Here is a 15063-nt window from a genome sequence, read left to right as displayed (position 1 = left end):
GTTAATGAATATTCCAGACCCAAACCGCAGCGCGAGAGATCCACCAAACGCTGGCAAAGAGTGGGTAGAGATAGACCGTGGAGACCACATATGGAAAGGCCAGAAACCCCCAAATTTAGTACCAATAATAGATTTGATACCCTGTACCATTTACATGGTGAGGAATATACACCGAAGTTGGGTTTTTTAGGAAAACGAAGGGAGTTTATGAGACAACAAAAAGATCAAGGTCCCAATCAAGCACCTTCACGTGGGCGTGGTCTGACGTTGTGGATTTGAAATCGAGATCACTGCTTTGCACAGTGGGGTAAAATATTAAGCTGGTTATACAAGCGGTGGTTTGACCGCCTTTTATGGTACGGGTTTTTTTTACTTGTGACCGATTTGGATTTTTAAAAAAAATAAAAATCATTGTACTCGTTTAATGCACTATTGGCGCTCCCTGCTTCTTCAATTTCTTGCCAGGACTTCCACCCGTTCGGGATCGGGTATTATTGGGGAGGCGACAGCTGGAAGTTCCAGAAGTGCATACTGACAAATTTCCTTTCCAAACGATATTGGCTGTCAGCGAGTTCGAAGATCACTTCTTCTTGTTCAATCTTGAGGACATTTGACCTCTATGGGACTTTATATATATATATATATACATTATAACATCTGAAAGAAGGTTTATTACCTTTTTTGTTTGCGCTCATACTTTTTGTTTGTTATATATATATATATATATATATATACACACACATATTTCCAGACACTTTTATACTTCATTCAGTGGCTGTGTTTATTGGCAGTCATCTGTCTGCAACTTAATGCAAATGCCACTACAAACTGCATGATTCAGTGGTGGATATAGACGTGGCTGCATCTAATGGCAGTTACACTTCTTTGACTTTATGCAAATGTCACTTTTTAGCCCATCTCTGATGTAGAGCCTCACGTGAAGGTGCAAATACTCAGATACTGTCAGAGTCATAGGTACTGAAATACTGGTTGATCAGTTGCACCATCTAAACTTGCACCAGCTCTGTGGCAGGTGCAGTTTCTCCATTAGAGTATGGCCTCCTAAGTGAGAGATTTAACATCTTTATACTCAGTCATATTCACCAACATGCCTGCAACAATCTCATAGCACGCCCATAAGATGGACCATCTCCATGAACCTGTTTAGCTCCAATTATTGCACAAGAACACCCAGCACTTTTTGTAATACATGTGACATAGGAGGTTACAGCCCGTGGGCTGTATAAGACCCTCAAAGCCACTTGATCTAGCCCAGCCAGGCACACCTAACCGAGGGAGATGCTGGGTGCCCAATGAGATTTTGTTACCAGCAAGCTCCCGGCTCCTTCCCCTCAGCAGCAGCCGGAGGCAGGAGCTCACTCCTGAGCTCCGGCTTCCGGCTCAGGCAGTGTATGTGTGCGGCTGTGCAGCACTGTGGGAGAGATGTCATGACTGCTCTCCCATAGTGCAGAGGAGCGGGCGGCCAGGCGGAGGGCAGCGGTCCAGAAACAGGAGCAGGGCTGGTGAGTATTTTTTTTTATTTTAATGTGTGTGTGTAAGCGGCACTACTATGGGGAATATCTAATGGGGCATAACAACTGACTGGGGGCATATGTAATGGGGCATAACAACCAACTGGGGGCATGACAAGTGACTGGGGGCATATCTACTGGGGCATAACAACTGACTGGGGGTATATCTACTGGGGGCATAACTACTGACTGAGGGCATACCTACTGTCTTGGGGCATAACTACTTTCTTGGGGCATAACTACTGGGGGCAGGCTAATTTTTAAGTTGATAATTTTTGTATGGTCCCTGAAGGATGTTATAAATATCCAAATGGCCCTTGGTAGAAAAAAGGTTCCCCACCCCTGTCCTACACTATATGTCTTTTATGTCCTATATGTTAATTCTTCAAAGGCGATATCAGGAGAATAAGGTCAGTGTCACAATTCAAGCAGGTTTAGCAGATTACTTTTGTTCATCTTGATTTGTGCTGGCAATGACAAAAGTGGGGATTCTTAGAGACCCTGTTGAAAAAGGAATTAGGCTTTGCCGTACTTCCAGATGTGACATGCTGGTGACAGGTATAAGGGTTGGTTGACTAGCTGGATCTGGTGCACAAGTGGACTGCAAATAAGCCAAAAGGTGAGTCATATCAATAACAAACAGACTTAATCACAGCCAAATCAACAGACAAGAGAAACATCAAGTACAGTTAAGTCAGGAGCAAATACATTAACCATATTGCAGGATATGGATACACAACACACTGGAAGCTAGAAACAATGTACAAGCCTAGCTTGTGGATACAGATTTGTCCTCAGAGTTGCTTTAAATAAACTGACAAATTCAAAATTTGGCACCTGATATAGTGGTTAAGTGACTTTCCATTTAAGTTGCTTGCAGTGCTGCAGACCCATATCTATAGCACCACCTACAGAAAGACATCAGACCATGCCAGTAGCAGGTAGAGGAATAAACCAACAGTGGCAACTGCAATTCCTGGTCAGTGAGCCCCAGATGCTAGATCTTGCAAGCTGTGTTCCCTGTACTGTGTGAACACAGTGGCACCAAGACAGGGGGAGCAAGTACTGTTTACTGGAGCCCGGGCATGTTGGGGAGGTCTGGAAGGGGCTTGGGTCCATTGCTCATGCTGCTTGAGATAGTTTTTATCCTAGTCCCCTTCCTGTCCTGGCTGTAATGGTAGAAGGTCCACCCATTCCCCTATTGTTAGTGTCAATAACATTCATGTTCCCATCCCCACAACATCCAGTATGCTGACAGCTAGCCCCACCCCTTCTACAACCATGGCCCATCACCCTAATTTGCTTCATTACAGCGAGCGCTTGCACCAGCCTCGCTCCCCCGGTCCCTCCCCTATAGTATGATCTCCTTGGGCTGCACTGTTACAAAGAACTCTGGGCTTCACTGGTTGGGCCCACAAGGAGGAAGCTGTCTGGTGCTGATGGTGCTCAGTGGCATCCACAAAACTACTGTGTGGCACCTTCTTCCAGAAGCCCCCTCCGCCCAGGTCTCTAGCTGCCACTGAGAATAAGGAAGACTGGCCTGTAACTGGACCATGAGGAAAACGAGGCAGAGTGCCATCAATCTAGAGTTGGGCACCCACCACCGCCACCGTTAGAGACCACTGTCTGCACTTCTGCAGATGACAAAGATTTCTTGAGGACTTTTTATTCACATGGTTACTCAATGACTTTTGAATGTTTTATTGGACAGTATACTGTATACCCATACAGGATTAGCGCTTTACCACCCATTTATAATTGTAGTTAAGGTGAAGGTGATTGCTATCAATATGCAACTCAAAGTCTAGTGCAGAATTACACCTGCTAACTTCCACTACAGCTGATTGACTTCAGCCATTAATGTCACTATTTAGCCACTTCAGATTGCATATTGAACCCCAAGCTTTTAGTACTTCAATCATTAAGGTCACATCAATCTTATATTGTTATGCAGCCTTGTATTTGTATTACCTCACAATTCAATTTGGACTACTAAAGAAAAGAATATTCCCTCCCATCCCATTAGAATGATGGAATAACATAACAGTAATGTTAGCGCCAGTGGCTGTGCATACCCAAATGAAGCAACACTTGAATTGTTCCATCGGGTGCCTTGAATTGTTCCATCGGGCGCCATAGAGGTGAGGAGCAGCACTAGCCTTTTATTATAAAGGATAATTCAAATGTGTTGTTTTCAGTGGATCATTTTGACATGAATGACTTAAATCTATTAGTATTTTCTTATGTTTAATATTTCAAAATGGAAAAAAAGTTGTATGACTGTGCTTATACAACAAGTGTCAAACACTGGTAGGTAGTAAAACACAATATCCCTGACAGCTGACAGACTTTTCGGAGAGAGAGGCGCCAAAGTGCTTTTGCAGTAAAGGGATATTCTTTCACAGGGTGGACACCTGTGTATAATGTCGGACCTGGGATGTTAATAACAGCTGGAGTCTGCAGGCAGTGAAGGCTGAGCTCTTGAGACAGCCTATGTGATCAGTGATTAAAAAAAAGTAATACCTGCACTCAGAACCGGTGATCAGTGATTCAGTGAGGGCAGCCAGTCATCTGATCACTGCATTCTTGCTGTGATCCCCGCTGCAGTAAAGTGATGCTGTGAAGCCAGCATTTCACTTTATTCATTTACTAACAGTTTCTTATAGAGCACAGCAAAGTTTGTTGTGCTTTACAATTGGAGACAACAGTAATAAAATAAAATAAAACAATTGGAAACAAGTGATAAAAGAAAAACTGGGTAATAACAAACAGCCATAGAGGTAGGAAGGCCCTGCTGGCATGCTTACAATCTCTAGGGAAGTAGGCATGGATACACAAGGATAGGTGCTACCTATTGCATAATTGTCCACCAGACTGCAAAGGTTCTTGGTGGGTTGCATGATTTGGCCACACAGCAATGATGAACTGGAGTCAGGAGGAAGGGAAAGTGAAGGGAAAAAAGTGAGGATATGTGTGGACAGTACAGTGGGGATGTAATTGGCTTATGAAGGTTATGCAAGCAGATTAGGAATTTGATAAACTTGCCTGAAGAGTTCAGTTATCAGGGAATGCCTGGTTTGAAGTTTGGAGACTAGAGAAGAGTCTTATTGTGCATGGTATATCATTCCACAGAGTGGCTGCAGCCCAAAGAAAGTCCTGCAATCATAAATGGGAGACAATAATCAGTGTGGATGAGAGACGCAGATCTTGTGAAGAGCAAAGAGGTAAAGTTAGTAGACATTTTGAGATATGCAAAGAGATGTATGTTGTTAATTGACTTGTGTGTGAGTGAAGATATTTTATATTGAATATGGTAGAATACAAAAACCAGTGGAGGGACTGACAGAGTGGGTCCACCATCTGGCAAGGAAGATTAGCCTTGCAGCTGCATTCAGAATGGATTGTAGTTGTGAGAGTCTCTTTTTGGTAAGGACCAGTAACAAGACTATTGCAATCAATGTGGGAGATAATGAGAGAATGGATTAGAGTTTTTGCAGTATCTTGTGTAAGGTATGGTCATATTTTGGATGTTTTTTAGATGCATGTAGCAAGATTTAGAGACAGCTTGAATGTGGGGAACAAATGGCAGTTCAGAGTCGAGGATGACACGTAGGCAGCAAGCTTGTAGCTTGATAGTTATCGAGTTCTCAACAGTGATAGAGCTATCAGGTTGGTAACTACTATTGGTCGGTGGAAATATAATTAATTCTGTTTTGGAAATATTAAGTTTGAGGTAGTGAGATGACATCCAAAATGAAATGGCAGGAAGCCATTCAGGGAAACAGACCAATACAGATGGTGACAAATCTGGGGAGTATAGGTAGATTTGAGTATCATCAGCGTACAGATGATACCGAAACCCAAAAGAGCTGATTATTTTGCCAAGAGATGTGGTAAAAGCAGAGGACCAAAGACTTGGCCTTGCGGTACTCTAGCTGAAAGAAGTAATGAAGAGGAGGTAGAGTCAAAGAAGTGGACATTGAAAGAGCAATTAGTTTTGTAGGATGAGAACCAAGAAAGGGCTGTATCCTGAAGACCTGTAGGTTTGTAGGAGAAGTGAGTGGTCAACAGTGTCAAAAGCAGCAGAGAGATCTAGAAGAATAAGTAGTGAGTAGTGGCCTTTGGACTTAGCAGTGACCATATCATTCACTACTTTAGTTAGTGCTGTCTCTGTGGAATGATGGTAACAAAACTTTGAATACAGTTATTCCAATAACTTGTGTGAGTTAAGAAAGTGTGTGAGTTGAATGTAGACAAGTCTCTCAAGTAGCTTGGAGGGACATGGGAGCTGAGAGATGGGACTGTATGTTGAGAGAGAGTTTGGGTCAGAATTATATTTTTTCAGAATGGGAGTAATCACTGTATGCTTGAACAGTGAAAAAAAATAATATACAAAAGTAGACAATTAGATCAAAGGCAACCCAAAATAGAGGAGGTGACCATGTAGCTTTCCAATGTAGTTTTTCTTCCTAAAGGTGTATCCTCCACAAACCGTACATGCAGATAAAAAATAGAAAAACAAAAAATGTGTAGTACTTTCTTAAATCTAAAATTTTGCACAATTCATATAGCAAAAGGGGTGGAAATCAAGTGGAGTCAAAAGACATCTGACACCTGTATTAATAGCGCTCACGTTGGATTACAGCTGACTTTCTGGCATAACAAATTCCCCTCCCCCCGTACAAAAAAAATAAATGGGGGGAAATTTGTTATGCCAAAAAGTCAGCTGTAATCCAACGTGAGTGCTACTAATACAACCCTTGATCCAGTGAGTCTCTTGGTACGCTTACTGTTGTGATAAAGTGCATATGATTTATTGGCTCTTGTCAGCCTTGAAAGAAATCTTTATATATTTGGCGACCACACTCGACAAGTGAGTTCTGGTACACCATATGTCATTTGACTCCACTTGATTCCCACCCCTTTTTGCTATATGAATTGTGCAAAATTTTAGATTTAAGAAAGTACTACACATTTTATTTTTTTTATTTTTTATCTACATGCACAGTCTGTGGAAGAGACACCTTTAGGATGAAAAACTACATTGGAAAACTACGTGGAAACCTTCTCTATTTTGGGTTGCCTTTAATCTACTTGTCTTCTTTTGTATCTTGTGTATTTTGCACCTGTGTTGGGCAGGTTTAAGCAGTGTGATTGGACACAAAACTTACTTGCACTGGGATTCTTTCATTGAGTATTTAGTGATAAAAACAAACCAGTAGAGAGAGGTTATGGATTTTATATAAGGTTGGGATGAGCACAGAAGACAGAGCTTTACTTATTTGTGAGGGTATAGGATTAAGAGGAGAGGTAAGTACAGTAAGAGGATAAGAAATGTGTTGATGCTTCATCTTCATTTGTAGGATCAAATGAAGAGAAGGTGCCAGAATGTTCAGGTAGGGAATTGAGCAGGTCACTGGCAGAGGAAAAGAATACCATTTCATCTCAGATCTTATCAATCTTGTCATTGAAATAGGAAACAAGATCTTGTGCATTGATAAGGAATGGTGGGTTGAGAAGTGATTTAAATGTATTAAAAAGTCTCATGGGGTTAGAGGCTTGAGCAGACATGAGCGTTTGGAAATATATTTGTTTGGTAGTGTCCAGGGCATTATCAGAGGAGTGGTAGATAGTCTTATACATGCGGAAGTCCCTTGATGTACAAGATTTTTGCCACTGACTTTCAACTTTACATGAGAGTTTTTATAGGTGCCTTGTTAACTTAGAGTGACACAGTTGACATCTAGGCATATGTGAAATGTGATGGGCAAGTCAGAGGTACTTTGTCAAGGGCTATTTCTAAAATTTGGTTCAGATGTCATATAGCCATCTCAGGAGAAGTGAATGCAGAAATATGTGAAAGCAGTTGCTGAAGAAAGTTCTAGAAAATTGTGTTAATATTTACTTGGATTTGAGGAGGATTGGAGGACTTCAGTGTCATTTAGGGCCAGGGGTGTATCTAGGGGTCCGAGCGCCCCTGGCAAAGTAAGGGCTGGTGCCCCCCCACACACACACATACACATATTTGAAATAAGGAGGGTGTATCAAAAAAGGGCGTGGTCTTGTGGGGAAGGGGCGTGGCCACACAATAGTACTTTTAATTCAGATTATGCCACACAGTAGTGTCTCTTATTCATGTTATGCCACACAATATCACATTACACCGCACAGTAGGGTCTCTTATTCACGTTATGCCACACAGTAGTACCCCTATAGGAAACACTGTCTGTAGAAGGCATATGGGGAATGCAAACAGAAAAAAGAAATGTGGACCAGTGCTAATAAATGTATTTCTATCTTTATAAGTGGAATGTGGTCATACCGCATTCAGGGATGCGACTGCAATATCCCTGATCTCAGCGCTCCGTCGATTGGATCACATTGGCTGTAAACACCTCTGCCTGATTGACAGGCGGAGGGCGGGGGGCGGTGATGGACCATTGCGGAGGCAGCGTGGGAAAAACAGGGTTAGGCCGTCTGCATTTTTGGGGCAGCTGAGTGACATCACACGCAGCCACCCCTATGTGAAAAATGGCGGCGTACCACCTGCATACGCAGCCTAGCTGCAGCTGCAGGGGGTCATCCGCAGTTGCTGCGACCACAATTAAATTGTGGTAGCAGTCCCTGAGCAGGCCATTCAGCATGCTGGACGGCCTTGCCTTGCGATGGATGAGCATCCCCCAGCATGCAATAGAAAGGATTGCAGAATCTGCAATCCTTAACGAATAACCCCCACTGCCATTAGTACATCTGATCCCACCCACAGGCACATACATTTATACTTACATACATACTGTCACACATAAAATACATACAGTACACATGATATACAGTCACACATGCAATATATACAAATAGTTACACACATATATACAGTCACATACATACATAGTTACACACTGATACACACACAAATACAGTAGATACTTATACACGCACAAACATACATACACATATAGTCACATACATAAATGCAGTCACAGACACAGACTATATAGTGTTTACCCTCCTCACTTCACATACAGGGTACACTCAATGCATGTACTTTAGTAGCTCCTTGTCCTCTCCCTCTCCCTCCTCTATGCTGCTTGGTTGCCTGGCACTGACTGAGTGCCGTGTAGCCCCACCACCTTTTTTCCATTCCGTCCACTTCCCGAAGGCCAATGCCGTGCAGTGCAGTCTTGTGCCACCTCTCCCCTCACTTAATCCGGATTGTACCTTGTGACTGTCTGTTACTGCCGGCGCCGGTGTCCAGCGGCACAGCACTGCACTAGTGATCAGTCGGACTCAAAATAAACTGCAGCTCTCGGCAACAAGGGATGCTGGGAGCTGTAGTTTATGTTGCATCTGATTACAAGTGAGGTGCGGTGCGCTGCCATCTGACACTGGCGCCGGCACTAACAGACAGTCACCAAGTCTGACAGTACTACTGGATTCTACCCCCGGGACGTGGATGGTACTCCCAGGCGGCGCCCCCTCCTTGCCTGGCGCCCCTGGCGAGTGCCATCCTGGCCAATGGGTAGATACACCCCTGTTTAGGGCCTAATTCAGACTTGATCGTAGAAAACGCACATCTACGAAAACATTTCTTTGACATGCGGGGGGAGGGGGGATCACCCAGCACAGGGCAAGTCCGCCCCACTTGCTGGATCCAGCATTCCCCCCGCACACATCCGAGAGCATCGCACTGCGGCAATGCTTTCACATGTTTAGAGTAGCCCTTTGCCTGCGCAGCCTAGCTGCGAAGGCAGGCAGCTACCCGCCATGTTCAGAGTCACAGCAGCTGCATGAGACATCACGCAGAAGCCGCTGCCCACCCCTCAAACAGTCCGGACATGCCTCCATTGTCTGGACTGCGTCCCTAAAACAGAGCGACGACGCCCAGAAAATGCGGCGTTGATGCCCGCTTCCCGCCCCCTACAGGTCTTAAACTGCATTCTGAAGAGAAAGCAGTGAAGGACCTTGCACATGCGCGTACCGGCATACGTGAATGCGAACATATGCTGGAAACCGCTTCATATCAATTTTTGCACATCAGTGTCAGGGTCTGAATCAGCCCCTTGGTTTGAAGTAATTGAGGAGAGCATGCAAGTGATAACATTGTGATCTGAGAGAGGGAAAGTAGTGTTAGTGAATTCAGAAACTGAGCCTAGTCTGGTGAATACAAGAAAGGTAGTGGCCCTCCTGGTGAGTAGAGGAGTCAGTCCATTGGGAGATGCCGAGAGGATATTAGAGTACTTTTGAGGCATGAGCAGCAGATTTCGGACTATCAAAAGTAATATTGAAATCACCCATGATGATGGTGGAGATGTCAAAGGATAGGAAATAAGGGAGCCAGGCAGAAATATCTTTCAGAAAATGTTTGGGTTGCCCAGGTGGGCAATAGATATCTGTAACATACATAGAGAAAGCAGTGAAAATCCTGATAGCATGTACTTCAAATTATGTGAATTTGGGATAGTAACAACCAACCCCACCTCCTTTACTGTTACCAGGTCTAGAGGTATATGTTACAGCACTGGAGGTCACAATGGAGCACAGGATCCGATGACTGCCTTGCCCTCCCAGATCGCATGTCCTGGCTTTCATGAAAAATACTCTGAGAATTGTGGTATTATTATTATTATCATCATCATCATCCTTTATATGGCACCACAAGGGTTATGCAGTGCCCAGTTACAGAGTACATAAACAAATAATCAAAACAGGAAAACAGTGACTTGACAATATAGGACAAGTACAGGGTAAATAAACATAGTTACATCAGCAGATGAAACTGAAATATGTATCAGGGTGGCAGAAAACCGCAGGATTTGGTGCAGTTGAAGATTATTAAAGTAAGAAAAAGATAAGCACATGAGGGAAGAGGGCCCTACTCATGACAGCTTATATTCTAATGGCAATTTAAACTGGATTTGCAGGGACAGAGCTTTGTCGCAAGTTCTGTCCCAGCATGCGATAATTGATATATCCTTGTGATGTATTCAATTATTGCAATGAGATTTTGGGCAAATTTATCACAACCCATCCACATGTGAGATGCAGTTTATGATAAATATGCCTGTCAAACATGGACTAGCATTTAATCTTAGGTTTAGATTTAAAGTTTGGTGTACTGTAGGATCAGATTTAGGACAAAAGCTGCAACTTAGTTATAGTTTGAATTAAGGTTAACCTTTTCTTCGTATTGTTAAATAACTCTCTTAATAGAAGGACTATCTTCTTTGAAACAATAGGTCTTTTGTGTTTCTAGGACCAGAGACCATGCTATAAATGTTCTAAATAGTATTATGGACCTGAATGGGCTAAGGGTAAATGGTCCCTTTGTGCATTTGTTAATATAAACTTGAATTGAGTCATGAAATCACTCTGCTGCAACATTAAGATGCATATCTACTAAAGTGGGTATTTTTGAAAGTGAACATATTGCACATAGCAACCAAACAGATTGTAGCTATTATCTTCTAGAATGTCCTAGTGTTAAGCAGAATCTGACAGGTTGCTATTGCCAACATCTCCCCTTCTAAAAACCTGCACTTCAGTAAATATACCCCTAAAAGTCATACAGTACTTTTTTGCTGTACTAGATGTTCCATTATAACAATCAACTTCAAGAAAATTAATATATTTTATAATCTTGCCTAGTTGTTGAGCCTTTCCTATCTGTGGTAGGAGCTGAATCTCTCATTATTTAGTTGAAGAAACTTATAACATATTCCTACATTTCATTTGCATGTTTTTCAACCAACTTGTAATGCAAAATCTGTTTCAGCACCAACACATACTTTTGAAAGAAATATCAAGACCTTCATTATTTATATAAACTGTGAGATTCCTTCTAATTCCCTCTGTTTATTCACAATAGTGAGTCATAAGTATACTGATTTGCTATGCTCAAGGTACTGTACTACTCCTTTTGAGCTTGATGCACCTTGAGATAAGTGCAATTCAATGTTTACATGGAAGTACATCTATATAACTGATAAATGTACATAACTAAGAAAATCTAAATATTTATATGGAAACAGTTAACAAGGTTAAAAAAAACATTGTAATGTTAGGATTATACTAGTAGGGTGCACTTTTTCAGGAGACCTTGTCTTGTCTTCATAAAGTAAGTTTCTTCATAAAGTAAGTCATGAATTGAGAAAAAAAATCTATCAGACACTTCTAATGGTATAATCAGAGAACAATGGAATTATTTCCATTGTCCTCTGATTACACCATACACTTTATGTAATGCATATTTAACTATAAAGTATAGTCATGGCAATTTTTATTGTATATTAATTTTTTTCTACTTTTAGAATGCAGATAAAGATTAAAAAAATGATGTGCTGGATTCAGACAGAAAAAATAATGTAAGTTAAGAGAAAGACTAATTTAGAGCCTTGATGCAATGTAGAAATGTGTAAAATCTGTCACTTGCCAAGCTGCTTCTGACACTTAACTAAAATCGCAGTTCAGCAAATATGCTTTTCATAAGCTTCCACAGAATTCAACTTAAATCAATTATCTTTTTATAGCAACATATAACTTTGTAAAATGCTGTAAACATCATTCACCAGAAATGAATGACAGCACTCGGCAAAAGTAAAAACTGTGATTAAAATCAAGTACTCTTTTAAGGTACTTAAGGCCTATATTGTAAAATACCAACAGTTGTCAGTGATTTGTGAAGTGATTAGAGCTTTGTGCAATTTAAAATTCACCAATTTTTTACAGCTCAGTGAGTACTGAATGAGAATTTCATCCACGCTCTCATGTGTATGGTTGTTATGTTATGAGGATAAATGATGTGATCTTCACAAAGTACTGCTTATTCAACACCAATTGTAGATGGTGATGAATGTACTATATAGTACTCAGCTTTAAAGCAGCAGTTAAAATGGTAACAATTTTAAACACTTAGTGCTTAGTGTGATCTATAATCATTTTATCTATTCTAAGAAAAAAAATGTGTTTACATATAAATTATTTTACCTGCTTCATAACTGGACCTAGTACATGATTTCAGGAAGGTATTGTACATGCACTCAGCACTTGTAATTGTGACAACTGACATCACATAGCATTAGACCAGGAACCAAACTGTATGGTTCCTGGCCATCTCATCACTTTGACAACCTGTCATCACAATGATAATGTTAAAAGCATGTATAAACAAATAAAATCCTCCCTTCAGTGGCCTTTGTAAGATGGAGACAGTTGCTGACTTGAGCAATACTTTGGGTAAAATAAATTTTTATATATATATATATATATATATATATATATATTTATATATAATACAAAGAAATGGGGGTGGGCACTCCATAGTGTAAAATCATACATTTCTTAAAAACAATCGAGGACATAACAAGCATATGTATATTATCCGTACCGAACAGCAACCAGGGTGGACTGGTTACCACATGGCTCCACCACAATATATAACCATCGGGTGATATCTGGAACACTTGCTGGCAGACACAATGTAATCCAAACCGCTCCTTCTCCCTGGTCTGGAAGCTACTGTGGGGGATCGCCAGGCTGCTGTGCACCGTGCTCACACTCTAACTGATGATTACCAAACAGTCACAGACTCCACTCTAATGCATTTTGTCAAAAAACTTCATCAGGGGGCTGGAGTCTGTGATGGATTCCAACATATTTATACCCTATTCTAACCAGCATACATAATAACAATGCATTAAAACCAGTTAAGGCATCATTTTTTTTTATCCAAAGGCAGTATCTACACGCAGATTGAAGGTTTACTTTTTAAAAAATACACAAAAAAAGCCATTTGCAAAAAATTGGGCTTTAAACTATTTTTATTATAGTGATATAATATAAGTCAACTACCCGGGCAGGTCTCTCAGCACCTGCTGCAAATGAATTAATTTAATTAGTCTTAAAAGCTGAGGTTTTATTTAGACGAGGATATGTGTAGTGGTTTACTTCTTATTAATGACCGATCTCAGGGATACTACCATTGAATTTACAAAAGTATAATATAAAACAGTAAATGATATAACAAATCCTATCAGTATAACCCCTATTAAACAATCTGGTTCATTTCCAGAAAACAAGGAATGCATTGAAAATAAATGACATCTCTCCACGGTACTACCAATAGTTACATGTCATCTCATTATAGAGCTAGTAAGACATATAGATACACTACAGAACGAGATAAATATTATATCATTTCTAAAACGTGTTGATAGATTGTTAAAATACATTGGAAATAGAAATAGATATTATATCATTTCAAAAGGCACATCATACAGAACTGGTCAAAAACAATCTGTTGAATATGATATGTGTATACATTGTTTTTGAGCAGTCCTGCATGTTGGGGTATTTATAAGTATTTGTAGAAAGAAAAAAAAAACATTTATTTTTTGTTACAATACAAATAAATGCATGAGATTAAAAATTTCCACCATACCACTTAGGTTAATCTTCTTTTTTTTTAATTACCTTTTAGTAGTGTCATATCTGTTCTTAACAGTACTTCAGAACCTATGCAATGATAGTAAGCAGCAAGAAAATCAGTAACAGTTACATTTTCCTAAGAGCCATGTATTACCCAATTTCTCAGTAATGGGCCCCAACATGACTTTTGCATTCCCACGTCACTTATTCCACAATGTCCCCAAATGCCAATCTGCCCTTCATAGCCACTAAGAATCTCCCACTATTTAAACATTTTTCATATACTGTATGTCCTCAGGCCCCAATTTGCTCCAAAATACAGCTAAAAGCCCTTTTCTGAAATTAACTCACATGTACTGTACTCATAGAAATCCTCACATATCACTGAAGTCCTCCACTAAGACATCACTAGTGATCACTCACTATAAATTAATGCATGGCTGGGGAATCACTGAACTGTTGCAAAATTAATTACACAATGAGATTTTTTTTCTCATGCTATTTATTAGTAACTACTGTGACAAGAACACTGGGATAGTGTTTGAGGGCAGGTATGTTTGTCCCAGGTTCTTGTCTTACATGTTTTAGAAAATGAAAACTTCTAGGAAAAATGCTTTTGTTTTGTCAGAACCTTTTCAGTTTGCTGTAAAAGCTGGGTAAAGGCTCTGAGAGAGAGATAAGGCGAGTTCTAGACATTGGGCCCAATTCGGGTCTTTGGCCTCACAGAGGGCTAATCAGGGTTTCAGCTGTGTAAGAGTGTTATAGGGCTGCTAGCCTGATTAGTATGGGCAGACTGCCTGGGAAGACTGGAGGGATCTGTGTGAGAGAAACACGCTTCTGGATACAAGTGAGCTATACAGTGTTTACTGGAGAACCCTGTGTTTTTGTTTAGTGATAGTTAGGAACATCTTGTGTTTAGTTAGTGCCGGAAAGGCAAGGTATTTTCTTTTGGTGTTTGTTTTATTTTCTGTTTCAATAAAACTGGCCGGGGCCAGTTGTACCAGAAACTGGACTTGTGTTGTTTCTCAGCTGCTGCGTGCTGCCATATTCCCCAGGAAGAGGCGCCTTGCACCCCTACAGTGTTACAACTTGGTGGAGAATGCGAGCA

The 15063-nt window shown here is 40.8% G+C and overlaps 1 long non-coding RNA gene across 2 annotated transcripts in view; it reads left to right on the top strand.

The window, feature by feature from the left end:
- LOC134911647 (uncharacterized) overlaps positions 1 to 15063 on the top strand; it is a 207729-nt gene that overhangs the window by 58340 nt on the left and 134326 nt on the right. For both annotated transcript variants that reach the window (XR_010176737.1, XR_010176738.1), the window contains exon 2: positions 11840 to 11893. This is a non-coding gene — a long non-coding RNA (uncharacterized LOC134911647). The remainder of the gene's footprint in view (positions 1 to 11839; positions 11894 to 15063) is intronic.

Source organism: Pseudophryne corroboree, chromosome 4, assembly GCF_028390025.1.
Source record: "Pseudophryne corroboree isolate aPseCor3 chromosome 4, aPseCor3.hap2, whole genome shotgun sequence".
Lineage (NCBI taxonomy): Eukaryota > Metazoa > Chordata > Amphibia > Anura > Myobatrachidae > Pseudophryne > Pseudophryne corroboree.
The sequence above is the reverse complement of the archived record's forward strand: the minus strand, read 5'-3'. Positions and strand labels throughout refer to the sequence as shown.